The sequence below is a fragment of the Pogona vitticeps genome, chromosome 4, assembly GCF_051106095.1.
Source record: "Pogona vitticeps strain Pit_001003342236 chromosome 4, PviZW2.1, whole genome shotgun sequence".
Lineage (NCBI taxonomy): Eukaryota > Metazoa > Chordata > Lepidosauria > Squamata > Agamidae > Pogona > Pogona vitticeps.
The window spans coordinates 67,157,925-67,170,787 of record NC_135786.1 but is presented as its reverse complement, the minus strand read 5'-3'; the positions used below and the strand labels follow the sequence as shown (position 1 = coordinate 67,170,787).

Sequence of the window (12,863 nt, the reverse complement as noted above, 5' to 3'; positions counted from 1 at the left end):
TTTCCCATTTCCGATGGGTCTTGGGCGGTTTAGTTGCTTTTTGTGGCCCCCCCCATTTCCGATGGGTCTTGCATGCTTCCCTTGCTTTTTGCTTTGTTTTCTTTGCATTTCCAATGTGCTCCCTTTGTTTTCTTTGCATTTCTGATGTGCTCCCTTTGCTTTTTGCTTTGTTTTCTTTGCATTTCTGTTGTGCTCCCTTATTTTCTTTGCATTTCCAATATGCTTCCTTTGCTTTTTTCATTTTTTGGGGCATATCCGATGTACTCCTTTTGTTTTCTTTGCATTTCCGACGTGCTCCCTTTGCTTTTTCCTTTGTTTTCTTTGCATTTCCAATGGGTCTTGCAAGCTTGATTGCTTTTCTTTTTTCTTCCCATTCAGCCGAAAGGGATTAATTGCGTTTCCAATGGGTCTTGCAGTGATTTTGTTGTTGTTATTATTATTATTTTTCTTCGGTCGGAATGGATTAATTGCATTTTAAAGCATTTCTATGGGAAATGGTGCTTCAATTTACAACCATTTCGAGTTATGTCCATCTTCTGGAATGGATTATGGTTGTAAGTTGAGGCACCACTGTACTCATATGTATCTCATTCTAACATGCGCATATTTCTGAGACACATCTGTAGCTGTCAATCTCCACAAGGATTCCAAAGTACAAATTGGGGGCATTCTGCAAACAGTTTGAGAAGTGCAGAGCAAAACAAGGCTGCTTAATTTTTTGTTGGAATCAGATTCTCATGCATCCCTAGCCATAGGACCTTTGTTGTTTTCAGAGAAAACTGTCCCTGATTCACATTTCTATATGCTTCCTATCTGTGATATTATGTAGACAGAAAGACATATGGATCTTTAAGACAACAAAAGTAATCCAGTTGGCCAGACATGTATTTGTTTATAAGCTGATCTCATTCTGTCATGAAGCCCAATGAAGCAACCTGTTCATTACCTGCATGGTATAAGAAAACTTCAAATCATTAAATGTAGTCCTCTCCCCAACTCTTTGTGAAGGCAGTAAAGTGGTCTGGTCTATCACTGGTTACCAATAGCCTTCATCCATCTCAAGTTGTCTTAAAAACTTCTATATGGATCACTCCTGACTTGCTTAAATAAACATTGTTTTATAGTTTTCTATTCTAAGCCTTGTGAAGGGAAATAAATACAGACACTTAACTCCCGGTGCAATCATATCCCCTTGGTTTGGTAGATAACTCCACTGTCTGGATTAATCCACTGCGTAAATGTTTTTGTTATTGTTGTCTGAGGAAAAGTGTTTGGGAAACAGTAATATCCACAGTTTTGAAATAACTCTATGGTGTAAGCCAAAAGATCCAGAAAGAGGAAGCTTTTAACTTGGCTGTGCTTCTGTTACTGTTTTGTTTTTTAACTTTGATGATTTGCTTGCTGTTTATGTACACAGTTATGTCAGTTATGCACAGCCTTTATCTTCTCTCCTAGGAATAATAGATGTTCAAGGGAAATGAAAATTCTCTCCAGTATCCATAGTGACATTAACACAACAGAGTCTTCTTTTGGTGAATTACAGAGCTCATGATAAAACTAAATGACATCAAATATAGTACAGACTTTCTTTTAAAAGCAGGGTCTTCTAAATATAGATTATAGTAATTTACTTTCAAACAACTCATTTTCAGCATGTGACACGTTCATTAACCCCAGGTAGAAAAATTATTGTGGTGCATTAATTTTTCACCAATGAAGACATTAGTCATATTTGCAAGTATCATTAGTGTCTGCCACCGAGGTGGAAAAGTCTTACTGTCTCGGTCCAAATGGAGGAAGCATTTGAATGTTAATGAGGATCTCTTAACTTTTGTGGGTTATCAGCTCTTGCACACTTTTGTGCTCTGAATCTTAATTAGAGACCTCTAAAGCACATCATTAAAGGTCTCATGCAGAACAAGGATAGATATGTAATCCTTTAGTAAAATAAGGTAAAAAGTTAAAGGATTTAGTAGGCATTCTTCTGTCTTGTGACCATATTCAAAGTGAGGGCATGTAGAATTCTTCATAGAACAAGCATATTTTGCAGTTTAAAAGGATAAATTGGGGGTCTCTCAGACTGGGTAACAACGCCATCTGCTAAAAGACATCCAGCAAATGGCAGGCACAATAACATATGCCAGGATATTTCCTAGTGTGTAGTAATGTGTTGTGTCCACAGTTCAAAATAAGTATAGTTTTTCAAGAAAAAAAGAAATGAAAATATAAAGACTTCATAATGTATAAAGAAGGGCAATAAAATAAATTAGAATAGAATAATATTCTATGTGAGTTTTTGGTTGAATTCCAGCCTTGCATTTTTCTGACATCATAATACTTATGACATCTACTCAGATGGAAAATTCACTGAATTCAATGGGATTGATTCCTCGGTAAGTGAACACAGAATTGTAGTCCGAGTGACATAGTTGTTGGAGGATGGAAGTATCTCTCAACATCTCTGCTTCAAAAGATTATGTTTCCCTAAACTCAGTTGGGTCCCTCCCTTTCATCTTTCCGCCAACAGATAAAGACCCATCTTTTCAGGCAGGCTTTTAACAATCATGACTGAGTCCCTGAAGGACATTTTTCAGTTAAGATAGTTTTTAATGTTTTACATGTTTTTAATCATTTCAGTGTATTTTAATCAGTGTTATAGTTTGTTTTTTTAATGTACACTTATTGTCTTTTTCGTTCTATTCTTTTTGATACTGTGAGACTCCTTGAGTGCCCTTATCAGGAGAAAGGCAGTCTATAAATAAGACAAATAAATAAATAAACTAAAAAAGTCCAGACAGTGCTTTAGTCTTTCCTGAAGGAAGCAGTGTTCTTTTTAAAAGTGATCACTTTGCTATACCTTTTTCTCTTCTGCAATGTCCTTTTTGAAATGAAACAGCTGTATTTGGAGTTTCAGATGTGGCTGCCTCATAGATGTGTATACATGCGTTATTACGGTTGTCTTATTTTCAACCAATTTCCAAATAACTTATTATGGGCAGTTTAATACCTCACCCCTAGCCTAGAATTTGCTTTTTCCCACTGCCTTTACAAATGTATCCCAATGGTTTGTTTCCTGGTAAGTTACTGCTCATTCAGACCCATTTAGAGTATATTTTATGTTGGATTCTTTTACCACCTGCACATCCTAAGAGCCTAGGAAAATTATATTTTTGAACCAGAACTGCCAGAGTTCCTCAGTTAGCTTAGCACTTAAATGCTTTTCCAAGCTCTGTTTTGTCTGTCCTGCCACTTCAGTACCCCATATCCTGCAATTTACAGGGGAGGTGGAGACAGCATCTAGGACTGCACCTATTGATAGCCAGGTTTATTTTCTCATTTCATGATAACCAGGATCATGCCAGAATTGTCACTGGCATTGAAAGATCTGAATCTTCAGAGACTGTGAACATTGATTGGATCCCTCAAGGATTTTTGGGGGGTGGACGATATTGATAAAGTCATATGGGTAGAGTATATTTTAGAAGTTCTATATCTCTCCTTCTGCATCTCTTCTGCCAAACCTTCTTATATCTGCTGACTCCGCCCCTCCACTCCTCTCATAGGCTCATGCAAATGTGATCCTGAATATGAGTGACAGGAGTGACATGGGGCAATCGTTGCAATGTCTATTGAGTAAAGTTGAATCTAGAGGTGGGTATGAATGGAGCTTTTTGGGCCTCTCCTCCACTGAAGCTCTAAAAAGCTGCTCTTGACAATTGAGTAACCATCTGGAATGATGTGAGATGGGGCACAGAGGATTGTAACAGTCAAACTCTCCCAAGAGCGTGTCACCTGTATGGTTTTCATAGTGCAGCAACTAATACCTTAGCAGGAGTCCCAGTACATCATATGACATATATTGCAAAAGAACATAAACACAAATTCTTCCTGCCATTAGCATTGTTTTTCTAAATGTTACTTTCTAAAGACAACTGTATTTCATAGTGTTATTTTCAGTTGAGTGTATGGCTACACTGGAAAATACTTTGCAATTTGTTCCAGAATTGGCACAGATGAATATGAACAATTGACCCTTCTTCCCACCCTTCTGCTGAGGTCTGCCTATTTTTTTCTAACACAGTGATTCAAATGATGTTTGTGATTGTTTGCTTTGTTCTGCAAAAGGATGAGGTGTGTGACTTTTGTTTTCATGGCATAGTGAATTGGAGCATGATGATTTGAAACAGCAGGAACACATACCACCACAATCTTTCTCCCTAATAACCCAAAAGTATTTATTGTTTATTTGTTTAAACAAAGTACATAGCTACATTAATTTAGTGCTAGATTACCTCTACACAGACAAAAGAGAGAAAAAGAGTGACTTTAAAATTTAAAGAATATCAAAGCCAACTCCAGTGATCTATAGCAACCTACAGTGTTTCCATGGTATTCGTGTTTTGTATATGTATGGAGAACTTTGGAAAACTGCCCCTGTTTCCCCACTTCTGTGCCACCCTTTAAACTGTCCCACCCACTTGGTTGCAGACCATAAAAGGAAAGCCAAGGATTGTCAGGAGGGTGCCTATCGAAGGAAAAGGATGAACTGCATCTAATTTATGGGCTAATCCAGACTCTTTGTGGTTGTCGCTTAACAAAATGCAGACACAAAAGAGACTGAATCAAATTGATGTAATAGCACCTTAAAAAGAACACTTTTGCTGAAACAAACACAGCTTATGTTATTTTCTTGGCACACCTTTGACTGGGTGTCCCAGCGCTGGCCAGTGTTCAGTGTGGAATAATATCTTGTGGTTGCTATTTTCAAAAATAAAAAACTGGGTTTTTAAACAAAAAATAATTTTTAAAAAGTGTTTGTACTTCTGAAATTTGTTTTACTATACTCTCTTTTTAATAGTTTACACAGAGCTCTCTCTTGCTCTCACTCTCTGGATGTTTCCTTTTATACAAGTTGCAACAAAAACACATTATGTATTCATGAAGGCTTTCACAGCCGGGATCTAATGGTTGTTGTGGGTTTTTCGGGCTCTTTGGCCATGTTCTGAAAGTTGTTCTTCCTATCGTTTCACCAGTCTCTGTGGCCAGCATCTTCAGAGGACAGAGTGCGACTGGTGAAACGTTAGGAAGAACAACTTTCAGAACATGGCCAAAGAGCCCGAAAAACCCACAACAACCAAAAACACATTATATTCCCATCTTCTTGATGAAAAAGGAAGCCTTTCCCTTAATAACTGGTCGTCTGAGACGGGTTTTTAATGGATTGTTGTGCTCTGTTGTTTTAAATGTCTTTTAGTTTTAAATTTATTACTGTTTTTAATGTAATACTTGTTTAATTCTTTTTAAATATTTGTATACCTACTATTTTCAGTTTTTAAATATTGTCTTTTTAATGATGCAAGCAGCCTTGGGTTCTTTTTAAGGAGAAAGGCGGGATAAAATATCTTAAATGAATGAATGAATGAATGAACGAATGAACGAATGAATGAATGAATGAATGAATGAATGAATGAATGAATGAATGAATACACCCCTCTGTACAGGTCTTAACTAAATACCTCACAATTTTTACTTTTCCCCAATACTATTTATTTCCAGTCTATCTCAGATTCTGACTCAAATAGCCTCAGAACTGAACTCCCATCTTAGTTCTTTCTGTCTCTAACTCAAACTCAGATTTAGCTAAAATTGCTTTCTCTCTCATACACACTTTGAGATATATTAGTGTCACTACTGATAAACAGCACGTCAACCAATCAGGACACACTTCCATTCCACCACCACCCCCTTGCCATGTTATTTTTAACAGACTCTTCTGGCAGGCATCCAGTTTATCAGTGCTTATCAGAACCAAGTCATTCACCATGCATACTAATATGTACCTGTATACATGATGCGTACAGTATGGAATCGTCACAGCAGGCAAGGATTGTTATTTATTTCTAAGGAAATGTTAGTTATAAGAGTTTCAACAGCATTCATTTTGAAACAAACTTTTTTTCTGGTATACAACATAAAAACTATAGATATCACTTCTATTTGTTTGTCTTTCAGTTCCAATGGAAAAGTTATACTCTCTGGACATTTCAGTTGTAATATTTAAGCACTATTTTTTCAGATGAAAATTACTTTGGGAGGATGAAATTTACCACTTTTACTGTGATTGGGACCGCAGCTCAGTCTGTAACATTCAGTGCTGACATGCCTATTTCCTACCTGTCAGAATGAAATACTAATGGTAGGCCCTATCAATTCTGACATTGCCTTTTTATGTTTTTAAATTCAAGGTCACTTTCTTCATGTTTACATTTGACATGGAAATAGAAATGAAGCTATAATTTTTTCAAAGCATATCTTTACTTATAGTGCTTTGTTGTAATGGTTACTATAGCAGGAAATGCGACCTTTGAAAAATGATCTGGAGATTTTCCCTTTTGGAAAACAATAAATCTCTATGCTTTAAAACATTATACATATGCAAAAACAAACTGATTTTTCAGTTTTTATCTTTCCTTTTGCATTTATATTTGCATCCTCAAATATACAAAACAAAATACTTGAAAACATGAAATATATTTTTTCTAAATTATTTAAAAATAGTTACTTTTTCAATAAATTATGTAATGAAAATGTATATCTTTCTTAGGCTCAAAGAGGTCAATGTATGAAATCACAGGAAACACAGAATTTTGTTGTTTAATCATCAGGGTTTTTTTAAAATATCTTATACTATCTGATGCATAGTAACTATTTTAACACTGTTAGTTATAATTATGTGCTGTCACACTGATTCTGACTTAAAGGTTTCCTGGATGTAAAGCACTCAGGAGTGATTTCTGAGAGCTTTCTTCTGGTGGCATCCTGGAACTAGACAGTTTGTCCAATGCTGCACATGTGGCAAGGCATATAATCCCATCAACTACACATGCCCTGGATGATCCCAGCTGTCTGAACTCAATGAACTATACCAGTTTAGTTGTAGTTTACAATGTTTGTCTTGCTTGGGGACTGGGGAAAGTAGTATAGCATGATAAATATCTCAGTCAAATTATATTTGGAGAAAATGTAAAGATTACATAACTGTAACCATTATTTGCTTTTTTAATCTTGAACTTAATCAATATCTCAAAGCACAGATCCAGTAAAATAATATTTAAGACTTTTTTTTTGTTATCTACCTCCATCCATTCAATGATTCTTCTTGAAGAAGGAGGGGACGCTTTAAAAAATACCCTCTCACTGCAGCTCTTCTGCACTCTTCTAGAAGGTCTCCACTCCTCCAAAGTAGAAAGAGTAGAAGAAGCTGCAAGGGAGAGAAAATTTGTGAAAGTCACCTTCCTTCTTCTGTGTCCATGACTTGAATGCCAGCAGAAGTAAACTCAGTTATTTTCAATAATTACAGTAAATGCACAATCAAATATCGAGACTTTCTAACGCAAGGAGATATGGTCACAATGAGCTCATCCCAGAAGACAGAAGTCTGAAAGCAGCATAGCTAAAGGCAATTGGGAAAGGCTTGAATTGTCAGTGAAGAAGATCAATATGTGCACAGAATAAGCATTGATACATAGAATTCTAGTTACTAGCCACTAAGGGTAAGGTACATTCTAGTGATCTAGTGGATCATTCAACAGAAAGAGTCATTCTCATGGGGAAACACCCTATAAGCCTCTTTTTCATTTACTCATCCCCACAGAAGCAGTAGAACCCCATATTTGCTAAGTTGTAAGCCCTATAACTTTCTGAAACTAAACTCCAGCTTACTGTTGTTGTTAATGTTACATGCCATCAAGCTGCCTCCAACTTATAATGATCCTATGAATAAGCGATCTCCAAAGTGCTTACCATACAGGCCCCATAATCATGGTCCAGATTTTAGAAATCTCATAGCCTCCACTCTTGAAGCAACTGTGTTTCCTGTGTTTCCTGTCTTTAATGAATACAGTTAAAACAAAGAAAAATCATATACTAAAACAGAATTAAATTAATTGCACAATCTAAAGTAATGAAAACTCAATTTAAAAATGGATCACTAAAAATAATTCAGCACCCAGTTGGTAATAAGCCCATCCACAGTTGCCAAAATCTTGCCTGAATAATAGTAATAAAAGATTTGTCCAATAGCAGAAGCGCAACAAGGAGAGGCTCATCCAAGCTTCCCTTGATCTCTGAAGGTACAGTGGTGCCTTGCTTGATGACAATAGTCCGTTCCAGCAAAATCGCTGTAGAATGAAATCGTCATCAAGCGAAAGTAAAAAACCCATTGAAATGCATTGAAAACCAGTTCAATGCATTCCAATGGGCAAAATACCTCATTGTGCAGCAAAGATCCTCCATAGGGCGGCCATTTTCCAGTGCCTGTTAAGGGAGGAATCTGTCCTAAACACAGTGGGGAGCCATTTTGCACAGTGGGCGGCTATTTTGAGAGCCACCAATCAGCTGTTTTAAAATAGTTGTTTAGCGAAGAATTGGTTCCTGAAGTAGGGAACTGATCATCGTAAAGCGAATTTTCCCCATCTAAACATCATTTTGCGATCGCAAAAACCTCATCGTAAACTAGATGCATCGTGGATCGGGTAATCGTCAAGCGGGGCACCACTGTAGTAGGGTTGACTGAAAGGCCTCCATAGAAATGTCAAAGCTCTGAGCAGAATATTATGAGAGACTGAAGTCCTTCAGATAGTCTTGGACTCAGATTACATAGAGCAGTGTGAGCAAAGGCTGGTTTGTGTAACTGTACTGTACTGTGTTGTTTAAGTGTGTAATTAACTCATTGACATTTAGGTTCTAATGGCTGCCTATTATAAGCTCTGCAGTAACATTTGCTGTTTCCCAATGAAACTATTTCTGATTACATTGATTATTGTACAGTATGTTCTTATTACATTTCTCTTGTACAGATAGCTCGGTGTCAGTTTGAGTTCTTGGGGCCAATCTGCCTTGTTATACCAGCACCCAAGTTGAAAGGTGCTTTATGTGTATGCACTGCGAGAAGGTGCCTGAATTTGTACATGTATCTGGAAAGCATGAGTTTGTACCTGTACTTGAAGAGCACACTCATTGACAATAGTCTACAGTGCTGATGAATCAAACTTTTCACTAACAGTATTTTTCTAGTATACCAGTAAGTCCTTAACTTCATCTTTCTGTATTCGTGATTTCATTTTATTATTCTTTCATGACACTAATTTTGAAAAAAGGTCTAATTATAGCTGCTATTCTTCTTAAAAAAATACGAAATGCATATTCAAACAGGGTTTTAGAAGTGCACAAATGAGAATTAGTGATGTGATAAGCAGGCACCAATAGCCTACTGGGGCTTTTTCACTCATCAAAGCTCAAATTATAATTAGAATATTTAGAAGCTAAGTACAGACCTGGGAAAGAAAATCAAATGAATTGGATTTTATATAAATAAAAGATAATAGAGATATTTAATTGTGTGGATCGATGCATTGTGTCACACTATGCCACATTTAGCCTTTGTTTCAGTAGAGCTGTGTTTTACATGGAAACATTGCCTGCTTTTTATAGCACAGGATGACTTGAAAATGAAAGTGCTAAGAATAGAATGTGTAGGAGTTAAATTGGTGAAGGTGCTGCAGAAATGCTTTGATTTAAAACATATCCAGAGAGAGGTTTGTCCCGTGTACACCAGACAATGTATAAACCACAATTTAAACAAATAACATTAATAATGCATTTATTTTGAAACTTTAGATTATGGGCGTATGTGTTTTCTTAAGTGGCACAACTATTCTTGAGTTTCATTAATTTTTCATATGACTAGAGCTTTAAATGCAGGGCTAGCCCTACCATTAGGCATGCTGAGTTGGTGGCCTCAAATGGAAGAATCCTGTGGAGAGGGCAAGTATGTCACTCCTTGTCTTCCTGCTGGAGAGAGAAAGAGGGGGAAGGCCATCTTTATGTCAGAAAAAAGGGCACCTTCTACTGGAGGCTGCAGCATCTCTACCACCTTCCCCACATGTTGCCACCACCAGAGAAAGAATGGACAAATGATATATTAGATGGCTCTTTTTTCTCCTAACCTCTGGCTCCAAAGTACAGTATATTTTCAGCCATATTGTGCAGCATATTCAGAGAAATCACCATGATTTTAGACTATTTTTGGGAATAACCTTCCCATCATGTCCCAGAACCTTTCAGAACTAGGATTTAAAAAAAAAAAAAAGGAGAAAAGCCTGCTTCTGATGCTGCTCACCTCATCCTTCTCCAGTGACTGTGGCATGTGGACAAGTGAATAGAGAGGCTTCTGCCTGTGGTGTTGGGGGAGAGTTGCTTTTTCTCTCTGGCATGAAGATAGGGAGAGAATCAGCTGTTTGTTTCCCACCTCAGTTAGCGGCAAGGCCTGGATTGTGCCTTTGTGCAGGGCATACAGTAACTCTCTCTGCTTCAAGATGAGAAAGCTGAGAAGGATCAGAGCAAAGTTATCTTGATACAGAACATCTCTCATAATGACAAACTTGTTACCTTTGCCATCGTTGCACTATCCTTCTTAAGGTGTCGATAGATCACTGCTGAACTGATTTTAAGACCAAGAATGTGCCACAGAACACTTTCAAACCCTTTTTGGTAAAACGAAAAAGATGCCTCTTTCCCCTTATGCTCCATGAAGAATTGTGACTCACAGAGAGAATTTATTTATTTTTAATTTATATGCTCAGTTTTCTGCCTATATATTTTAGCCTTGAAATCATTTCTACAGTAACCACTCATCTGAGAGAGCCAGTACAGTGTATTTATTAAGAGTGTTGGATGTGGAATATTTATTTATTTATAGGGAGACACAAGTTCAAATATTTGCTTAGTGACACAATTTACTTGGTACCCTTGAGTCAAATTAAGAATTCTCAGCCAAACCTATTTTACTGAAGCCTGGGAAAAATAAAATTTATCTTAAAATTCTAGAACAGGAAGGAACTATAAGGGTCATCAAATTCAACTTCCTGCCTAAAGTGGAAGATGGAATGATATGCAAAATGTCAGAGCTTGGAAAAAATCTTTTTGGAGTATAGCTCCCATAATTCCCCAGCCAGCCTTCATAACTGTTAGTTAATTGGTTTCTATGCACTATTTACATAGAAACATAGCAGACACCCTTGCACACTTATTTCTGCAAACAGATCTCAGAAGTTTGCAAAAGAAAAAGTGTGTTCTCAGAATTGTGACATTTACATTATGAAACTAGATGGCTTCATTCGTTGGCTCATTACACTGAAAGCCTTGTTTCTCAGAAACAATAGGTCAAAACACTAACTGCAAGTTTTGCCTTTTAGCAAGGGAACTGCCTTAAAAAGGACTAGGGAACTGCCTTAAAACCCCCTTTTAATCCCAGCCAAATATTGGTCGAGTTCGGCATTGGTGTCTCTAAAAATGGGGAAACATGACTGTTATTATGGAAACACCACTGCATGAAAATTATGATTATTACATTATTTCTGTCATTAATCTTGTAAACATTTTATTAGAGTATTTTAAAGTGGTTAACGTGATAAGCACTTGGAAATTGATTTTTTAATGTTACTCATTACATAAAATGTAAAGCTTCTCAGATTTGTATGAATCTAGGATCAAAGAGTAATGACACTTATACAGAGGTATTATTTGATGTCTGTATGCATAACTAATGACACATGTATGTATGTGTGTGTGTGTGTGTGTGTGTATGTATGTATGTATGTATGTATGTATGTATGTATGTATGTATGTATGTATGTATGTATGTATGTATGTATGTATGTATGTATGTATGTATGTATGTATGAATATACAGTGGTGCCTCACAAGATGATTTTAATTCGTTCCGCGGAAATCGCTGTCTTGCAAAAACATCGTCTTGCGAAACGCGGTTCCCCATAGGAACACATTGAAATCTATTTAATGCGTTCCAATGAGGGGGGGAAATCACTGTCTTGTGAAAATCATCCATAGAAAACATCATCTTGCAAAATGCAGTTCTCCATAGGAATACATTGAAATCTACCATATTGGGGAAAAGCAATCCCCTCACCTGTACTACCTTTGGAAATGCAGTGGGTCTCAGATGGCCTTCCCCCTCTTTCTCTCTCCAGCAGCAAAGAAAGAGGGTGAAAGGAGTCAAAGCAGCCCTCTGGCTCCTGATCATGGTGACTCCTTTTGCCCTGATCCTTTGCCACTGGGGAGAAAAAGAGGGAGAATCCAATACATCACCAGGACTTGCTGCCTTTGCAATAGGTCCTGATGAGGGGGAAAGAGATTAAAAGGATTCTAGAAAGACCAGGGAAAGCACAAATGCAGTCCTCCATTACCACAAATTATTCAGATCAGTTCCCCACATTTGGGGAAATCACAGGGATCAGCACACCTGAAGTGCAATGGATGAGCCTCACCCTGGGAAAAGCACTTTCATGACCACGGTATTCCCACTACAAGGTATGAGTTGGAGTGGCCCTTGCACCTCCTACCCCGTTCTGTGCCCGGCTCCCCAAAGGCATGGTGACCCCCTGGCTGCACTTCCCGCTCAGAACAGGGCTGCACAGCCCCAGTCCTGCCAGAGGCCAAGAGAGCTCCTCAGTGTTTTGGGGTGCCCTGCGGGACCCCCATCAGGGGCTAGGTGTTCCTCCCACAATCCTCTAGTGCACAGGTATTAGCATATATATCAATCTAATACATCTCAATACTAAACAAAGAACATGCTACAAAGAGCATTTATTTATTTTTTTCAAAAATAAGGAGCATGAGCTTTGGGAGAGTAAGAAAATGGTTAAAAAAGGCTACAAATGGTTGTAAAAATGAAAATGCAGTTAGGCCCTCATTTGAAGTTTCTCAACTAATAGCAAAACCCGAAAAACCACAAATGTAGCTGAAGAACTTAGATTACCTGCTGCAAAAATAATGGCTTCTGC

The 12,863-nt window shown here is 37.5% G+C and overlaps 1 protein-coding gene, 1 long non-coding RNA gene and 1 other non-coding gene across 5 annotated transcripts in view; 1 reads left to right on the top strand and 2 right to left on the bottom strand.

Moving 5' to 3' along the window:
* LOC110076152 (BEN domain-containing protein 5) overlaps nucleotides 1-12,863 on the top strand; it is a 1,026,237-nt gene that overhangs the window by 171,933 nt on the left and 841,441 nt on the right. The gene's annotated exons all lie outside the window — the stretch shown is intronic.
* LOC140706633 (uncharacterized) overlaps nucleotides 1-12,863 on the bottom strand; it is an 82,719-nt gene that overhangs the window by 25,591 nt on the left and 44,265 nt on the right. The window contains exon 2 of the long non-coding RNA XR_012086395.2: nucleotides 7,137-7,261. This is a non-coding gene — a long non-coding RNA (uncharacterized LOC140706633). The remainder of the gene's footprint in view (nucleotides 1-7,136; nucleotides 7,262-12,863) is intronic.
* LOC140707106 (U1 spliceosomal RNA) lies at nucleotides 12,235-12,398 on the bottom strand. Its single transcript, XR_012087093.2, has one exon. It is a non-coding gene; the product is annotated as a U1 spliceosomal RNA (small nuclear RNA).